Below are 21057 nucleotides of genomic sequence, written 5' to 3'. Positions count from 1 at the left end.
AGGTTTACCTGAGTAGATGGATGTAGCCATTCAAAGAAGGCACACAGAGGAAAGGAACATGTAAGCCCCCTGCCAGGCCTCCCCACAGTTTGCACTGAGGTGAACCCATGATAGATTTTTCTCTCTTCGTGGCAAAGCCTGGAAACATCCTTTGTCACTATAACAGGTTGATTTGCTTATTGATCTGATTTTCTTTCTTCTAGCTCCAGCTTGACTTGACCTTTCATGTTTCACACTTCCTCCTTTGTCTCACAAACAAGTCTGATTCCCCTATCCTCTGGCAGACAGCAGTCATTTTTTCCAACTTTGTTTTGGTTTGCAGAGCCTGGGAGATGGCCTATGCTTTGCATTTGCTGAATAACAGCATTATTCAGCTTATTTGCTGCATCTTCTATTTTTATCAAAGGTTTCCATTTCAGGAAGTACTCCAACTCATGATCAATCTTTTGGGGATTTCAAGCTTAAACAAAATGCCTTCAACGTAGGAAAGCATTTAGAATTATAAATTTGCATTTAAACGCTTGACCATGCTGGCATCACTTATGTGGCAATATCAAACAGCGTGAGATAAATCAGAGCACAGCTTGAAATTATAGTCCTAATTTATCTAATTTCATAATAATTTTAGGGTCTTTTTTTTTAAACCAATAGCTCAAAATCTTACATTTTTTCCAAGGAATTCTCTTTTCTGATTGAATAATAACTCTCCTGTGGTTCACAGAATCTCATTTATAACAGCACTATTTCTAAAATAATTATTTCTAATTAAATTTAGCTGAGCAACATCAGCCAAATATTTATTAATTTTAATTTTTTAAATTTTATTGAATTTATTAGGGTAACATTGGTTAATAAAATTATGTAGGTTTCAGATGTATCAGCCACATATTTATAACTATAAAATTAGACAAAACCACTGCAGTAAAAGAGTTTAGTGTAAATTATTTAAATGAAAATTTTTTAGACTTGCATGTAAGTTACTATTTTGAATTTAATTTTGTGAAGATAAAGAATGAACATGTAGTCTACAGCCTTTTAGAATGACCCTAGACACAGGACATGAACTAAGAGGACAATGTTTACACTCAAATAAATGAATAAACGAGAGCATTGTTCATGGGGCAATAGAGAAGGGAAGAAAAATACTACTAGAGAATAATAAATTATCTTCATGAGAAGTTATATAAATGTAAAATCTCTAAGAAAGTGAAATTTATTACAACAAGCAAAGTAAGAAAATGTTCAGTTTCCTTTTGTTAGGGTTATGATACATAATTGTGTAGCACTTTTCATATAAGAATCCCAGAACATTCTAATTATTTTTTTTACAGAACATCAATGTTACCTTACTTTATAGAGAGTGAATCTATCCCCACCCCATCCCCCCAAAAAATAACTTCATGTGTGGTACTTTGCCATATACCAGGCCGGGATTAAAGTTTATTCTAAATCTTCCATGAAGCAGATACTATTCCCACTTTAGAGATAAAGAAATTTAAGTACACAGGGTTTAATTAATTTGCCCAGTTGTCAAAGGTAGAAAGTGGTAAAGCAGAGATTCTAACCCAATAATCCGTCTGTAGAATTCCTGGGTTTAAATGCCATGTTTTAATGCTTTACCATCACAGACGCCTTTGGAGAACTACAAGACTAGCTCAGGAGTTCTGAGGTCTTTAGTTACTAACTCTTCTGCTGTAGTGACAGAATCTGTTATCAGACTAGTTGGGTTCAAATCCCATGAGGCCATGTCATGGGTAGAGAAGAACAATGTCCCTTGTGTTTTCATTGTTATAAGAGAGAAAATTACCAAAATATTTCTCTGCAACTCTAGCGCCATATCAAGTTCTCAAGGAATGTGTCCAAAGACAAATGTTCATTCTTGTTTTCTATGGATTTAGTCTGGCCTTCTACTAGGACAAGCTGGGCGGGGCAAGGACCTAGTATATCTACACCAAGAGCTAGACCAGGAAGGGACAGGAAGACAGTTCATTCTCTCCGTCACAATGAGTCTCCCTCTCTCACCTGTCTTTAACCTCTGCACCATATCTCCTTGTCTGCAAGAAGAAAAGTCTGATAGGACTTGAAAAAAAGACCTCTTTTGACAAAGGCTCAAAGCACAGACATTTATGAAATAGTTCTCAGCTGCCAGGTACTAAATACTAACTACATGGCCAATTCTAGAGTCCACTGTGGCCAAACATGTCAACACAGCATAACAGAAGTATCATGTGGGTTACTAGAATCCACCTCTGCTTACAAGTGAGTTTACACTATATAAACTCAGTTAATTTTCCTAAGTTTCTCTACACTATCGCTTTAATCATAACAGAAGGTTCTCAAAGCTCCTGACAGCCAGCAGTTGCAGAGTCATCTACAGGCTGACTGGCCACCTGTTGTGAGGTAGGAGCCAAGAATAAATGTGAGTAAAATCATCTTTGTTTATTAAGCAGGAAAAGGGACATCTGCCACAGCAACCAGTACACCGCCCCAAAGGACAAACTATAGGCCAAACCTCTTCCCAATTCCTGGTCGCTTCCATTCACGCCTCCTTTACATCTAATACAGGAGTCTCTGCCATCTATTATTCATAGTGTGATAACAACAAAGAGCTACCAAAGCATAATTACTTTCTTTTAAAACATATGTATTTAATTAACAGACATGCATTAGAAAATTTATAAAGATGAATATTTTAAAAGACCAAATAATATGTTACCTATTGAAAATAAAAAATGTCAATGTATTTAATTTTTTTTAATTAAAAAACAGGTAAAGAACATTTTAACCTCCACTAAATGCTTTTAAACAATCATTTTATATTTTTATTCCAAGTGAAATCAAACTAATGATCTCAAACCATTTGGTTAGGTTTCTAATCTATAAAGGAAAAAATCCTAGTGGTAGCACTGCTATGGTCAGCTGGGGTGATAGGAAGAAAGAAAACTATCAAATTCTAGAAAACCTAGCATGTTTATGATGTGCTAGACAAGTTCACCTGTCTGATATGCTTTTTTAACACTAATATTATGCTTGTTAGAGAGGTATTATAATAGCCATTTTACAGATAAAAAATTATATGTCTGAGAGGTGAGCAACTCATTTAAGGTCATATAGCTAATAATTAGCAGGTCTTCTGCTTGCAAAGCTTCCAACTCCAGTAAACTATGCATTATCTAGTTTTATGTCCCATATCTTAAAGCTTAAATTCATGAGAAGGTGGTTAAGTATCAGACAATATGACAGAACATCCTGAATTGACAGGACAAACTGTCTTTCCTCCTCACCCAGCCCTTGTAAAACACACACACACACACACACACACACACACACACACACAAAACCCCAAAACAAACACAAAAAAAAACAGGACACAAAAAAATGTGGACTATAAAATCAAGAGAAAGAGCAATCACTGTGTACTTCTATATCACCTCCTTAGTTAAGCATAGGTCAAGATTTCTCTGGAATTAAAATGAACCCAGGTGAGGAAAGTTGACTTAGCCCTCAAGGTCATGACCACATAGATGACCTTACATAGGATAGGGAGCTAATATCTCTCTCTCTCTCTCTCTCTCTCTCTCTCTCTCTCTCTCTCTCTCTCTCTTTTCCAAACACACACACCATCAAAAGTTTCTAGAAAATCAGCATAAACAAAGCAGTATCATCACATCATTTTCTAGAAGAAAAGGGGGAAAAAAGACTTTAGAACAAAGGGCACTGCTTTCAGCACTACATTTACCTCCCATGTGAAAGGGTTATAAGGAGTAAAATTTATTATGTTTATATCAATTGTATACATCCTACAACCAAGGCTACTTTACCCAACAAGGCTATCATTTAAAATTGAAGGAGAAATAAAGAGCTTCCCAGATAAGAAAAAGCTAAACATGTCTGTTACCACCAAAAAATTATTAAAATAAATGTTAAAGGGTTTGCTTTAAGAAGCAGAAGAAGAAAGAAAAGAAAACACAGAGGAACAGAGCTTAAAAAATAAAATGGCAATAAATGTGTACCTATCAATAATCACATTAAATGTAAATGGCTGCAATACTCTAATCAAAAGATGTAAGGTAGCTGAATGGATAAGAAAACAAGACCTATATACATGCTGCCTTAAGAGACCCATCACAGAACAAAAGATACACACAGACTAGAAGTAAAGGGATGGAAAAATTATTTCATGGAAATGGAAAGGAAGAAAAAGTAGGAGTAGCAATACTTATATATGACAAAATAAAATTCAAACAATTGTATACAATTGATATAGTATGAGGCAAATAAGGACACAACATAATGATAAAGGGAGCAATCCAACAAGAAAATATCACCCTAGTCAACCTTTATGCACCCAACACAGGAGCACCTAAACATATAAAGAATATCTTGATAGACATAAAGGAAGGGATTGATAGCAATACAGTTATAGTGGGGGATGTTAATACCCCATGACATCAATGGATAGATCGATCCCAAAGCAGCAGAATATACTGGTACATTCTTTTTTAAGTGCACATGAAATGCTTTTTAGGATAGACCACATGTTAGGACACAGAACAAGTTTCAATAAATTTAAGAAGATTGAAATCAAATTAAGCATCTTCTCTCACCATAATGCTATGAAACTTGAAATCAATCACAAGAAGAAAACTGAAAAACACACAAAGACATAAACACTAACATCTTAATAAACAATGAATGGGTTAACAATGAGATGAAGGAAGAAATCAAAAGATACCTTGAAACAAATGAAAATGAGAACACAACAACACAAATCTGTGGGACATAGGGAAAGCAGTCCTAAAAGAGAAATTCATAGCATTTCAAACTATTGCATGAAACAAGAAAAAGCTCAAACAAACAACCTAGCTTTATACTTAAAGGAACTTGAAAAAGAACAATAAACAAAGCCCAGAGTAGAAGGAAGGAAATAATAAAGATCAGAGCAGAAATAAATAAAATAGTCTAAAAAAGAATCAGTGAAACCAAAAGCTGGTTCCTTGAAAAGATAAACAAGATTGACAAACCTTTTACTGGACTCATCAAGAAAACAAGAGAGAGGACCCAAATAATTAAAATCAGAAATGAAAGAGAAGTAACAACTAACACCAAATAAATACAAAGGATAGTAAGAAAATATTATGAACAACTATATGCCAACAAATTAGACTATCTGGAAGAAATGGAAAAATTCCTAAAAACATACAATCTTCCAAAACTAAATCAGGAAGAATCAGAGAATCTGAATAAATAGATTACTACTAGTAAAACTTAAGCAGTAAACAAAAAACTCCCAACAAACAAAAGCCCTGGACCAGACCACTTTCAAGGTGAATTTTACCAAACATATAAAGAACTAACATCTATCCTTCTCAAACTATTCCTAAAAATTCAAGAGGAGGGAAAGCTTCCAAGCTCACTTTATAATGCCGACATTATTCTAAGTCCAAAACAAGATAAAGACATGACAAAGAAAGAAAATTATAGGCATATATCCCTGATGAACACATATACTAAAATCCTCAACAAAATATTAGCAAACTGAATCCAGCAATACATTAAAAAGATCATACATTGTGATCAAGTGGAATTTACTCCTGGGAAGCAGCTATTACAATGTCCGCAAAACAATAAACATGATACATCACATAAACAATTTGAAAGATAGAAACCGCCCTAACCAGTTTGGCTCAGTGGATAGAGCATCAGCCTGCAGACTCAAGGGCCCCAGGTTCGATTCCAGTCAAGGGCATGTACCTTGGTTGTAGGCACATCCCCAGTAGGGAGTGTGCAGGAGGCAGCTGATTGATGTTTCTCTCTCATCGATGTTTCTAACTCTCTATCCCTCTCCCTTCCTCTCTGTAAAAAATCAATAAAATATATATATTTTTAAAAAGAAAGAAAGATAGAAACCAATAATCGTATTAATAGATGCAGAGAAAGCATTTTATAAGTCCAGCAACTATCTACACTAATAAAAGGAAAAGATGCAAATTGACCATACCTTCCCGATGCCCACCAGCCAATCAGGAGTGAGTATGCAAAGTAACCCAACAAAGATGGTCGATTAATTTGCATATGCAGGTGCTGAGCTGCCGGGGCAGGGCGGGACGTTTGTCTCATTGCCATGGCGTTCCAGGCCTCTGGGCAGTGTGGGAAGGCAGAAAGGCAGCTCCGAGCCTGAACGAAGGCAGAAAGGTGGCTCCAACCAGAGCAAAGGCGATGCCGGCAAACAGGGGAAGGTAGGCCCATTCTTGCACGAATCTTCATGCATCAGGCCTCTAGTTTATGATAAAAAAACACTTAGCAAAGTGGGATAGAGGGAGCATACTTCATATTAAAAAGGCCATATATAACAAACCTACAGCCAACGTGATATTTAATGGGCAAAAGTAACAAGCGTTACCCTTAAGACTGGGAATGAGACAGGGATATCTGCTTTCACCACTCTTATGCAACTCTTCAACCACTCTTAGGTGCTGAAAGTCCTAGCCACAGCAATCAGACAAGAAGAAGAAATAAAAGGCATCCAGATTGGAAAGGAAGAAGTAAAACTGTCATTATTGGCAGCTGACATATAGAGAACCCTAAAGATGAATCAAAACATTACTAGAACTGATAAATTAGTTCAGTAAAGTATCAGGATACAAAATAAATATCCAGAAATCAGTTGCATTTTTATACACCAACAACAAACTATCAGAAATGAAAATTTAAAAAACAATCTCATTCACAATTGCTTCAAAAAGAATAAAATATCTAAGAATAAATTTAACCAAGGATGTAATAAACCAGTACTCAAAAATTATAAGACACTGAAGAAAGAAATTGAGGAAGATACAAATAAGTGGAAGCATATACCATGCTCATAGATAGGAAGAATTAATATTATTAAAATGTCCATATTATCCAAAGGAATCTACAGATCCAATGCAATTTATATCAAATAACAAATGGCTTACTTCACAGAACTAGAACAAATGTTTCAAAAATGTATATGGAACCACAAAAGATCCCAAATAGCTACAGCAATCTTGAGAAAGAAGAACAAAGTTGGAGGAATCACACTACCTGATATCAAACTACACATTAAGGCCATAGTAATCAAAAGAGCATGATACTGGCATAAAACAGAAATATAGATCAATGAAACAGAATAGAGAACCTGGAAACAAACCCATGCCTTTATAGAAAATTAATATTTGACAAAGGAAGCAAAAATGTGCAATGGATAAAGATAGTCTATTCAATAAATGGTGCTGGGGAAAATTGGACATATTTTTGCAAAAGAATGAAATTAGACCACCTTCTTACATAGCACACAAGAATAAACTCAAAAGGGATTAAAGACTTAATTAAATGTTAGACTCAAAACCATAAAAATCCTAGAAGAATACATAAGCAGTAAAATCATGGACATTTCTCATAGCAATATTTTTTCTGATATATTTCCTCAGGCAAGGGAACAAAAGAAAAGAAAATAAACAAATGGGACTACATCAAACTAAAGAGTTAGCACAGCAAAGGAAATCATCAACAAAATGAAAACACACTGAATGGGAAAACATTTACAAACTATTCATCTGATAAGGGGTTAAGTTTCAAAATTTATAAAGAACTTATAAAACTCAACACCAAAAAAACAAAGAACCCAATTAAGAAATGGACAAAGGACCTGAATAGATACTTCTCCAAAGAGGACGTACTGATGCCAATAGACACAAAAAGATGCTCGAGGTCACTAATCATCAGATTAAAACCACATCACTAATCAGCAAATAAAAACCACAATGAGGTATCACCTTCTACTGTCAGAATGGCTGTCATCAATAACAAGTGTTGGTGAGGATGTGAAGAAATGGGAAGCCTCATGCACTGTTGTTGGGAATGCAGATTGGTGCAGCCACTGTGGAAAACAACATGAAATTACCTCAACAAATTAAAAGTAGAACTCTCGTATGACCCAGCAATGCCACTTCTGAGAACTTATCCGAAGAAACCCAAAACACTAATTCAAAAGAATATATGTACTCCTGTGTACACTGCAACGTTATTTACAATAGCCAAGATTTGGAAGCAGCCCAAGTGTCCATCAGTAGATGAGTGGATAAAAAAGTTATGATACATTTACACCATGCTGTTAAAAGAAAGAAAATTTCAAGAGAAAGAAAATTTTACTTTTTGCAACAGCAAGGAGAATAATATGCTAATTGATATAAGCTGGTCAGAGAAGGGCAAGTACCACAAGATTTCACTCATACGTGGAATTTAATAAATGAACTGAACTACCAAGCAAAATAGAGACAGACACAGAGAGCAGGCAGACAGCTCTGAGAAAAAAGTATAAAGAGAGAACTCATGGACATGGAGAATAGTGTGGTGAGTGTGGGGTGAGTGGAAGAGGTCATAGAGGGGATAAATGGTGATGGGAAAAATAAAAAAACAAGAACCAACTATGAAGTTGCCTTTAAGAAACCCACTTTAACTACAAGGCACAACAAGGTGAAGACTATAGGGAAGGACAAGAGGCACCACGCTGACACTAATTTAAAAAGCTGGAATCCTCCTATTGATAACAGGCAGAGCAGAGTAGAGAGCAAGAAACGTGATCAGGGTTCAGGGGTGGAGCACGAGGGATTGTTAGGGCAGCGAAACTATTCCGTGGGACTATAATGGTGCGTACAGACACCACACATTTGTCAAAAACCACATCATGTGCAACACAAAGCGTGAACCCTAACGTAAAGGGACTTTAGGTGACAACAATGTGCCAATATCGGTTCATCCATTGACTATAAAGCCGCCCCATAGTCATGCCAATAGCACAGGCTTCTTCACGCGGGACGTCAGGGGTGCATGTGAACTCTGTACTCTCCATTCAAGTTCATTGGTTCTTTACACCGTCCCATGTCAGAGCCAAGATAGGAACTGTTTTCTGGAACCACCGGCCTCCCCTCCCCCACCCAACTGACCAGCCCTGGTTGCTGGGCACCCGGTCACCTTAGAGACAGAGCACTCCGCAGGGTTCTGGGTGGTCTCTGTGCCCACCAGACACTGGCAGTCAGAGGCGGCGCGAGAGCCCCACCAGCCATGGGAGGCCTGCTGCCTGTCACGGCATCCGCCTTCCAGCTGACCCTGCGGCACCTGTGCGGGGTTCTGCTGGGGATTTCGGAGAGCTTGAGACTCGGCCCAGGCCCCGCTGCGTTCCCCTGGGGGATCCTGGTGGGCACTCTGGTGGTGGTGTCTGTCATAGCAAAGAGACGATGCGCTTCAAGAAGTGCGAAGGCTCCAGGTGCAAGGTGCTCTGCCCGCCGCCATAGAGTCTGTGCAAGATGTAGTGAGACCACTGGACCCCTGACAGGAGTCAACCATGCCCTCAAGGCACCCTGGGTGGGGGCCAGTCCTCTCCTGTTGCAGACTTTGTGCTTGAGGGCACTGAATAAACACCTGAGCCAGCTGTCACGTCAGGACACGGCTTACTTATGGAAAAAGGCACGCAAGAGCCAACCTCCTAAACGTTCCCAAGTGACTGGTGAACAGCCCACCTCAAAAGCATCGGGGATTGATGGAGAACAACTTCAGAAGAACAGAATGGATGGTCTGAACAAAAACTCTCATTACCCACAAAGTCCAGAATTGCTCCAAGGAGAAATTATGGGATGGAAGCAGAAAATCCAAGAGAAGGAGGAGGGGAAACAGAGGCTGGAGCAGGCGAACACAGGAAGGGAGCAGGTCCTGAAAGTTAGAGGCGGCCAATCAACGTCAGTGGCTGGAAACCCCAAGCCTGACGACCTTGGACATCACCTGGGTGATGGGAACTTGGAATTCCCACCAAAGAGGGGAGTAGACAAAGGAGATCGATTCATCCATGGGTCGGAAGTTGATCTCAAGGGTGTCCCTCATGGTGCTGATGACAGGCTGTCCTTTCAAAGTGCTGACCAGGGAAATCAGGAAATAGCCAGACAAGTGTGGGAGCAAAAGCAAAGGAATGAAGAGCTTGCAGCAGAAAGAACTAGTCTGCAAACCGAGAAAGCATCTTTGCGGCGTGAAAATGCAAGCCTACAAGATGAGATGCAACAGCTGAAGCTGAAGCTTGAAATTGCTCCTGATGTATGTGAAGACCCTGTAACACAATTACAGAAAAAACTGTTTGAGGCGCAAATGCGGGGCTTCGAAATGGAGAAGAAGTTTTTCAACGTCTGGAGAAACATGAACTCCAACTATCAGTTTCTGAACATGTATAGGAAGATGGTCCAAGACATGAACCAGGAACTACGGAGAAGCACTTTCTACTATGAAAATGAGATTCGATACCATCAGAGAAGAGCCGAAGAAGCCTGCATGGCAGCCAAGTTCACTGAGAGAAAGCTCGAGTACCTATGGAGAGAAAATGATCACAACAAGCAAATGCTGGCTGAGGTCAAGTCCAAGTTCAAGCCTTTCCCAGGTGGCCCTTTTGTTCCTGCTGCTCTACCCCACAGCCCACAGAGGCCTAAAGTGCCAGGCCATGGATCATCTAGTCCCCAGGAGGAAAGTCACACAGTAAGAGCTCAAGAATCCAGCGTCATCTGCAGTTGTGACTCAGCTTCCACATCAGATGGGTCCTGAACCCCAACAACCAGCGTACAACAGCTGCCTGTGTTTCTGTTCCAGTAATTCTGATTGATCGCTCTTTAGTTTCGCTACTCTTACTAAATTGATGCCACAATTACCCTTAGTAGTATACAGCATTATAACCTTACCGTACTATTACTTAAATATAGATTCATTCATATAATTCTCATGAATACATTATTCTTCATAAGACCCTTTAGAATTATATACTAAAAGTACTGTATTTTGATTTAAATAACCACTATTTCCTAAACCATCATCTAAGTTTGACATTGACATTTAAACAGAGACCATGATTGTATGATTGTATGATATTACAAATTTATAGAAATGACTTAATGTGTACCTGAGCAAATTTTGGTTGGTTTTAGAAGCAATGCCAAAAAAAAAGAAAAAAACTTTAACAGGACAACACCGCATTCAAACTACATAATATTTTCATTACTTCAGTCCTAAATTCATAATTTAGTCCTAAAATCATATGATAGTTTAGCCCTAAATTCATAGATGAAAAATCTTTAGTATTCTTTCCAATTTATAGTGCTTTCTTCTTCCTTCTTGTCAGAGATACTGTTTATTGTTTAGCATTTCTAAATTTTATGCAGTCAAAATAAAAAAGGTTACTCTTGATGGCAAACACACACACATACACTCTCATTCTCTTTCACACACACACACATACACACACACAATGAAGATACAAGGTCCTCTTAATTGTTTTGAATATGAAGAAAATGTAAACATATTGCTGAAAATTTTAATAGATTTTAAATATATAAGTCAATAAAAAGAAAAAATCATTGTATTCATAATTATTATAATAATTTCAGTATTGTTTCTAATCTCACCAATTTGGAGTGTTCACAGCCTCAAGAACCCGTGGCTTTGGCAATCACATTATTCATTATCTGATTTTTTAATTGTTTAAGTTCCATAGGATTACTAGTTTGTTAGTTTTTCAAAAAAATTAACTCATATAAGACTTCTTGATGCATTAATAAAAAAATCTCAAGGTCTCTCTTTTAACAAGGCAAAAACAACAAAGCTGTTTGAAGCTTGTTATATTTATGAGCATCAGGAGTGTTGTGTGCTTCTCTTGCTTTATATTAACCAGACAAACAGAAACAGAATATGTGGAAGTTCCCTTATTTCTCTTTTTATTTAAAAAATAAAATCAGAAGAGGTAGCGACATTTGCACCTGAAAATATCCTATCCCTCAGCAATAAGTCCCATTTCTTTATGTTTTTTCCCATTATTTTTATTATTATTATTGTATGTTCCAGGGATTTAAAAAGTAAATAAAAATTTATGATCCAAACTCCTATCTCTTCCTCTCCTCCAACCAACAAGCTGCCCTAAAATAAAACATGTACACGAACTGCCAGGCCCCTGCAGCCATGTCACATGGGCACCTGGAAAGTTTTCCCAGCCTATCTGTAGAGCAAGACTGAGCTAACCTGTTACCCTTGCTTTCCAAAGGCTGAGATTATGGTGGATTACATCAGCCTTTGGCAGGAACATCACCCTTCCTGTGTCTGCTTATGCAACACCACCAGATGCCCACTCACATCATGAGGTTTTTCATGAAAACACATATATTCCTGAGTGCCTGGAAAACTAAAAGTCCATGAGCTAAGAAATTCCCAAAACCCTAAGATCAGAAAATAGATAATGATGAAAAAGGAGCTTCATTCATTACCAATTGCTGATGCAGGATATATCAGAGCCTAGAAAAGAGGTTTGCTTTGTATATTCTGCACATTTTCCCTACATTTCATCAGAACCCAAAGATCTTGTCCCCCAGAGAAAAAGATTTCCATCAATGAGTTAATGCCTCAAGGACACCGAATCCAGCAACACTGACTGATATTATCACCTAATTCTCTACCCATCTCTAATTGCTAGCCCTAAACCAAAGAACTAGTAAAGAAATTTCTATTAATTACCGTGTCAGAATATGAAGGTAATCCCTACAGGTGTAATGATTTATGTCACCAATCTCTGAATATATTGTGTACCAAACGTTCATATTTAAGTTTTGTAGTTGACATGCAGTTTTCTGCAGAATAAATGATTTAAATTATGGTTAGGTTTTCTTGCTTGCCATAAAAATCTATTTAAACCACTCACTCTGTACCTAAACAAAGTACATATAGCCCAGTTGGCGTTGCTCAGTGGTTGAGCATTGACCTATGAACCAGGAGGTAGCTGGTTCAATTTCCGGTCAGGGCACATGCCCGGGTTGTGGGCTCAATCCCCAGTGTGGATCCTGCAGGAGGCAGCCATTCAGTGATTCTCTTTCATCATTGATGTTTCTTTCTCTCTCTCTCCTCCCTTCATCTCTGATATCAATAAAAATATATTTTTTTAAAAAGTACATATAGTACTATTTTAAATTTGTTTCACTCTTAATTAAAACATTATTTTATGTAAAAATGAACTCAAAGCTCACCTATTCATTTATTTATATTAAACTGAACCAGATAAAATATCATTTTTGTAGGTCAAAAAACAGTTAAATATTGACAATTTATATGGGCAACCTGATACATGCATTAAAATTAACTGAATACCATGACATAGAAGAAAGTTGGGAACAAAGATCTCAACACCATAATGTGTATTTTTGGTACATAACATCATGAGCAACAATTTGATGCATACTGACTCAAGGGCAGCTAAAAACAGACCACGCATTTTTTAAATTATCAAGCACTGTAAACAGTAAACATCTTCACCTCTCTCTGAGCCCAACCCCCTTTACTAATCCTACACCCTGAGTAGGGGCAGGATGAAGGTTAAACATCACTTGGCAGACAAACCACATAAATGTTTATTAGACTTGCCTATATCAGGAAGGGCCAGAGCCAGCTCATTCTTTGTGAATTTATTCATACATAATGGTCTATAATTCAAGCTTTCTTATTACTCTCTTTAGCTGTAATATTCATTCAAATTAGTTTCAAGTAATAAATAGATTAATCAACTGAATAAGGATATTCAATCTGTTTTCCATTTAAGGAATTGAGACAATGAACACCTCTGCTTTCTGTAGGTTGCCTAATTATGCTAACCATATTTGACTGACTATATATTAAACAGCGAGCCAAGCAGGATGTTGGATCACAATATGATCCCTTATTCTCAATTTCAAATTGCATGGTTAATATTTAATTAAATTTCCCACAGATTTCTCCATAGAACCATGTATTATATTGATATTATTAAACTCATAAAATTATACTTTGGGGACTTGGATATAATCTTAGTATCCAGTCCAGTTCCAATCGAATTTTAAAATTTTAATCATCTTTCTGAACATAAAAATAATATTCAGTAGTCTTTTTAAAAAGTCAAACAATGAGAAAATAAAGTAAAAATTGAAAGTCAGCTGTAATTGGAGAGGGATAGAATAAAGAGAGCAAGGGATGGTGATAGAAAAAGAGAGTGACTTTATACTGATATCAAAATAATGACATCCAAAAGGCCACAACCAACATATCTTTCTGTTAGAAAATAGGCCTCTGTGATCCATCTTCAGCATAGTGAACTTTTAATGGAAATGGCTACTGAATTTCCCCAGGGCAAACAGAATGTAGGGAGGAGGGAAGAGGATATAAGAACAAAGATCTGTGTATGTGAGCCAGCATCACAGTGGAAACACCCAAGGCTCACAGGATGAAACACCTCACCCCCACCTCAACTAGAGAGGGGGAGGTGGAGACAATTAGAAAAGGCCTCAGCCCATTTTTTTAAATGGCCCAATAGGAGACAATGAGACCTAGACTACTTATGAGGAAAACTATTAACCCCATAGTATTCAGCCAATGAGGAACTGGAGGAGGGATAAATAGCCTGTGATCGCTGCTTCCTGTTGGCCTGTTCAATCAGATGAACACTTGCTCTTCCAAGAACGTTTAAAAGTTTCATTTTCACTATGCTTATGTCTCCAAATCCATTATTTGAATATGGACAGGTGAGCATTTCTCACACTCCTTTGCCCTTAACTACTAATACAAAATTACATATGCCTAATACCAGATATTGGTTTAGATGAAAATTCCTTATAGATACAGATGGCATAGGACACCTCCAGATGGTATGTAAAAAAATAGCAATGGGTCTAATTCTTTATAAATTATTGTCATTATCCTATTGGATGACTCAGTTATTCAACTGATATTTACTGAGTGACTACCAAGTGCAAAGCACTGTCAGACCTTGGGGATACAAGAGGGAATAGGCCCTGCCCTCTTGAAATTATATTCTAATGGAAGTGGTAAGATGTGAACAACCAATTACAAAACAAATTATTAATTAGAGTATCCATAAGGTCAAAGGCATGGGAATACATGGTGCTCTTAAAGCATAAGGCAATCTAAGCTGTGGGAGAGGTATGGACGGCTTCTCTGAGGAGTGCTATTAGCTGAGCTCTGAAGGGTTCAGAGTTCATTCCGGTTAGACAAATGAAAGAAGTAGAAGGAGAGTCCATGTACAGCTAGCCACAAAATCAAAATCCCTAGGAATAAAACAGCACCAGAGGCTATTCAGAGAACTGAAAGGAAGCCAGTGTGTTTGAGTGGAGAGAACCAAGGGAGGGCAGCCTGGATGGAGCTGGTGCAGCAAGGAGGGTCCAGACGCCACAGGGCAAAGATTCTGAACTTCAGTGTTACTGACATTTGGGATCAATAATTCCTGTTGTGAGGACCTGTCCTGCACTTTATAGGATGTTTAACAGCATCTCTGTCCTCTACACACTGCATGCCAATAGCACCATTACCCACCCTCAGATGTCTTGTGAGAACCAAAAGTGTCTCCTGACTTTGCCAACTGTCTTCTTAGGGACAAAATCATCCCCAATTAACAGCTGTTGCTATAAACCCTTATAAGTAATGTTAATAAGTCTGGCCTTCGTCCTAAAAGCAATAAAAACACACTGAATAGTTCATGAAAATGAGTGATTTTTTTCAAACAATCTGTGTAGGGCAGGAGGAAATTGAGAGTGAAATCATACATCTGCAAGAGGAATGATAGCTCTCCAAACCTACAGAAGAGTAGGTCAACCACTCCCCAGATGCTCTGAATTAGGTTCGCTGCCTCGCTGGGAGTGGGAACAAGGCCACTTGCTGTGTCCTTCCCCAAAGTTCATTTAGACTGAGGGGCCTTTTGTGCATCTGTGTTCACCTGACAGCCTGGCAGTAATGCTCTACATAGTGTTTGCTAAATAACACTTTGGTGACGAATTGTTGGAATTCCAATATGCATATTGGGGAGGGGGTAAGAGTTACATTAAAACAGTATGGAGAATAAACTGTAAATGGAGAGTATAAAAATATAGAATATATAGCAATAATTATATTTTATGCTCCCTGGAGAATATCTGAATATACCTACTTTTAGCACAAAACTAAAAAAACAAAAATCAAAACCAAAGCAAATATCACATACAAAAATGAAGAAGTTGTGTCTCCAAAATCACGCATTATTTTTCTTACCAGTCCTGTGACTACACTAACTTGAGACCTTCTTTATTTGTTAAAACAGAAAGTCAGTCAACTGCATCTCTCCTTAACTCAGTTCCTTCTGCTCTTTAGGAAAAACATCAAGTAGACTTGCACTTTAAATAGACTTGCTATGTACACTCTTATTAAGATACAATAAGAGAAAGGAGCATTTTCTACAAAAACCAGGTGAGTGTTGGTGTTGTTTAGTGCCCCACCCCCAGCCTTTGTCTTTTCTCTCATGTGTTGGCTCTGCCAGTGAACTTGCTGTTCCTTCTCCATCTGTCCTCACAAACCATGGTCCATCTGTGCAGGATGAGCTCCATTCAAACCAGTAACCAAGAAGCAAGAGCCAAGCTCCCTACGCATGCCGGCACGGAAAAACACTGCCAGTGGAACTCCTCTGACCCATGGGCCAGGTGAAGTCTCCAGCAGCCAAAGCAAAGCAGTCATTAAGTGGCTCTCACTTGAGTTCTGGCTCAAAGTTACAGGCAATTTCCTGATTTTTACAAAACTGCATGATTCTAATCCACTCATGTCACAAGTAAATAATGGATATCAGCCTGGCTTCTAAGCACTGGCAGCAACGGTTCATGAGCTTGGTTGGCATCAGAATTACCTGCTCTGCCCTTTACAAATACATATACCTGGGCCCTACTACAGACTTATGGAACATGACTAATGAGAGATAGGGGCAGGCTACCTGTAATTTCAGCAAAAACCCCAAGAGTATCTGCACATTAAATTCTGATGTACACAAAAATTCAAGAATCACTATTTCTAGACTAGAGCAATAATTAATAATTGTCAGATAATTAATTACTGATTGCTCAGAGATAGATAAATATAATTCACAAAATAAATTCTTTTACCCCAGATGATTTCACAATCTCTTGAACTAGACTGAAATCTCTTTGGAGGAAACACCTTTATACCCAGACCAGTTATACAGCAAATGCTCACTGAGTTTTAGATAAATAAATACAAAAGTATCTACATACAGAATATCCACTTTAATCCGATTTATCTTTTCTTTTTATATAAGAACTTCTAAGGGGTGGGTAGGAAGACATTAACCAAAGAACTTGTATGCATATATGCATAACCCATGGACAAAGATAATACTGTGGTGAAGGCCTGGTCAGGGGGCAGGTGAGAGCTAGAAGGGGTCAATGAGGGGTGGGGGTGGGGTGGGGAGACATCTAAAAGAACTTCTAGACATACATAAAGGAAGAGAAAGAATGAAATGCTAGGACCTTCATTATATTCTATCACTTGGAAATGCTATGCAGGAAAGTACAGTATACCAGGCTCCTACAAAGAAAATGCACATCCCTCTTACCCATCTTTTCCACCATGAGTGCATTATAAGTCTCCATTATTAAAAGAAATGACAATAACCCGAGTTATACATAAAAGTTATCAAACTCTCAGGAGGAAATTAAGTTACAAACATCCCTCCATATTCAAAGGAGATTGGTTCCAGGACCCCTGTGAAAACTAAAGTTCACAGATGCTCAAGTCCCTTATATAAAGTGGAGTAGTATTTGCATAAACCCCAGCCAATCCTCCCATACACTTTAAATCAGCTCTAGGTTATTTATAATACCTGAAACAATGTAAATGCTATGTAAATAGTTGTTCTATTATATTCTTTGGGCAATAATGACAAGGAAAAAAGGACTATGCATGTTCAGTACAGATGCAACCATCATAGACCTAACTACACAGTGTCTGTCAGCAACAACATAAGATTATTTCAAATATTGTGGATGTTAAATGCAACATACCTCGTACTAGTTCTCTGTTTTATTTATTCTGAATCTGTCCAAAAATGACAAATGTTTTTCTACTTACAGAGCACTTCATGAAAACTGCTGAGTAAGGGCACTAGAATAGGTTCTTCATTTCTAATAAATCACTATAATTTATGTTGCACACTCTCCCTTGGAGAGGATAATAAGAGGCTGGTGTGCATAACATATTTCCTCAAAAATAATAGAAACACCTTTTACTGGATTCATACTCACTCTGGACAAACAGTTGTAAAGGAGAAACTTGATGGTTGAAAGAAGGGCGTTAAGCAGTGTTGAAAAAGATCAGTTGCCAAATGGAGCTTGGAATGGGACTTTTAAAAGTAACTCATATGAAATTAATGTTACATTGCCCTGATATCATGCCATTCTTGCCGTAGTATGCCTAGAAATGCTGCTGAACTCAAGGAAAGGGAAGTTAAAGGGGCGGGGTGGCCCCACCACCTGTTGCTTAAACAGTCCTGAGATGCATATTCACTTGTGCCATCAACCCATGAAGCCACCACCATCACCATGGCGGATATGCACAGAGTCCTGTGATACCCACTCGCATTCAGTACTTCCCAACCTGCAACGTGCGTACAAATCACCAACAGAACTTCTTAACACAGATGCCTGAACGCTACCTCTCCAATCCGGATTCAGTAGGTCGAGGTGGGGTCCAAGCTTTTGCATTTCCAAATCTCCCAGGTGATCGATGCTGCTGGTGTGTGCACCACACTTTAAGTGACGCTCCTCCAAGTGATTTTTCTCTGATTGCTTTTACCCTTCACGGTTGTTTCTGAGTGTTCATATTAACTGGGTAAGCTAAGAAAGCTGAAGGCAAACTCACTGGAGGATTTGGCATGTTTCTAGCACTCCGTACCCTGAAATTCCCCAGGAAAAAACCCTGAATGGGAAAATGCCTCTCAACAGACCCCTATAAATATGATGTTTAGTGAAACAGCCAGGATCCAATGTAAGATAGTCAGATTCCAAAGACCATGTTTACTAGTATTCTATTACATCACAGTTGTCAATAAAGTCATGAGAAGATGAAATCACAGAGGAGGGGACCCAAAAAGAGGCTGAGGTCAGAACCTTAGGGAATACCATTTGTTATGGGCTTAATTGTGCCCCACTCTCCCCAAGATAAGATATGTTAAACTCCTACGCTCCAGTCACTCAGAATGTGACTTTGTTGGGAAATAGTCTTTAGAAAGGTGACAAGGTAAAATGAGATCATTAGAATGGGCCCTAATTCAATATAAATGGTGTCCTTATAAAAAGCGAAATTTAAATGTGGAGACAACATGCATAAAAAGGAAATGGTGTAAAGACACATAGAAGAAGACAGCCATGTGACTGAAATACTGACATCCACAAGCCAAGGAGCACGAAGGACGGATGGCTAGAGGCTGGAAGAGGCAGGGAAGACCCTCCTCCAGAGCCTTCAGAGAGAGCACCGCAGTACAGGCATCTTGAGATTGGCTTTCCAGTGACTACAATTGTGAGACAATACATTTCTGTTGTTTTAAGCCACCCAGTTTTTTGGTGCTTTATTACAGTGTTCCTAGGGAACCAACACACTGATATTTAGAGGAACAAAAAGAAGTGTTGGCTAAGGAGCCTGAGGCCATGGTTAAAGGGGTGACATGCAGTGCCACTGGACTAAAGGGGAAAGAAGTCAAAATGAATTTAGATTATAGAGAAACTAGAGGCCCAGTTCATGAAATTCATGCATGGGAGGGTGTGTGTGTGTGTCCCTCAGCCCAGCCTGCACCCTCTCCAATCTGGGACCCCACGAGGGATATCTGACTGCCCGTTTAGGCTCCATCCCACCTCCGACTGGGAAGTTAGACATCTCTCTCACCATCCAGGACTGCTGGCTCCCAACTGCTCACCTGCCTGTCTGACTGATTGTCCCAACCACTCCCCTGCCAGCCTGATCGATGCCTAACTGCTCCCCTGCCGGCCCAATTGCCCCTAACTGCCCTCCCCTGCAGGCCTGGTCACCCCCAACTGCCCTCCCCTACTGGTCCAGTTGCCCCTAACTGCCCTACCCTGCTGGCCTGGTTGCCCCCAACTGTCCTCCCCTGCAGGCCTGGTCGCCCCCAACTGCCCTCCGTCCCCTGCAGGCCTGTTCCCCCTAACTGCCCTCCCTTGCAGGCCTGGTCCCTCCCAACTGCTCTCCCCTACTGGCCTGATTGCCCACAACTGCCCTCCCCTGCTAGCCGTCTTGTGGTGGCCATCTTGTGTCCACATGGGGACAGCCTCTTTGACCACATGGGGGCGGCCATCCTGTGTATTGGAGTGGTGGTCAATTTGCATATTATTTCTTTATTAGAAAGGATAAGAATTTCACAGAAATTAACAATTGTTTTCCCTCATGTTAGAGGTTAAGAATAATGAACCCCTTACATGCCTATAGGACCTTATTATTCAAAAATGTTTTCATCATTGATTCTCAAAACAATCTGATGAGGGAGGCATTTCTCCTCTGTTTAAATAGGAGACTGGAGCTGAAAAAGAACTAAACTTTAAATGAAATTGTAAAATGTGCAGCCATTATGTTAAGTGTTTCACTGTTTAGTATCTACACCAACCCTCTGGGGGAGGTGACTCATCCACCACTCTCAGGTCAGGAAACAGAGTGTTAGGTAAATGATCCATGATCAGGGTTAGTAAGAGATTAAAAAAAGCAGTAAAATTCACATCTGTTGCTTCCAAAACTCAAGTTCTTTCCAGTACACCATAACTGGCCTCCATGTGGACTGCTTTGCTCCATGAAGTAGTTATTGAAATGAGACAGGTTCTGAAAGCGGATTTATTAAACTACAACTTCCTAGATACAGAGAAATAGTTAAAAGATATTTCTCTTATCTGCAAGGCCTTTATGCATAAAGTAGTTGAAGAAACCATTCACATAAAAGTAATTAAAGTTCCTGCTGGCAACATAAAATCTATTCCCCACCTAAATGTATCAGTTAAAGGGCCCTTCTGGTCAGGTGAACAACTTTAACTGGCTCTGTAGTTAGGAAATCTCAAAGTAGAAGTTGGAAGTTACTATAGGATCATGTGCATACTTATTCTTCTCCTCAATAAACAATGAAAAATCAGCATAAGACAAAAACATACAGTACATTCCAAT

General features: G+C 38.8%; 1 protein-coding gene across 6 annotated transcripts in view; it reads right to left on the bottom strand.

The window, feature by feature from the left end:
* Positions 1-21057, bottom strand: part of TAFA2 (TAFA chemokine like family member 2) — a 466038-nt gene that overhangs the window by 298557 nt on the left and 146424 nt on the right. Inside the window, exon 1 of one of the 6 annotated variants that reach the window (XM_070409832.1) lies at positions 6002-6061. The exons of the other annotated variants lie outside the window; for them this stretch is intronic. The gene's annotated coding sequence lies outside the window, so the exon portion shown is untranslated. Of the gene's footprint in view, positions 1-6001; positions 6062-21057 lie in introns of those variants that run through there. 6 annotated transcript variants of the gene reach the window in all.

Source organism: Myotis yumanensis, unplaced genomic scaffold (genome assembly GCF_028538775.1).
Source record: "Myotis yumanensis isolate MYYU_CA2020_CCGP unplaced genomic scaffold, mMyoYum1.0.hap1 SCAF_3, whole genome shotgun sequence".
NCBI lineage: Eukaryota > Metazoa > Chordata > Mammalia > Chiroptera > Vespertilionidae > Myotis > Myotis yumanensis.
This window is presented reverse-complemented; position numbering and strand designations above follow the sequence as displayed.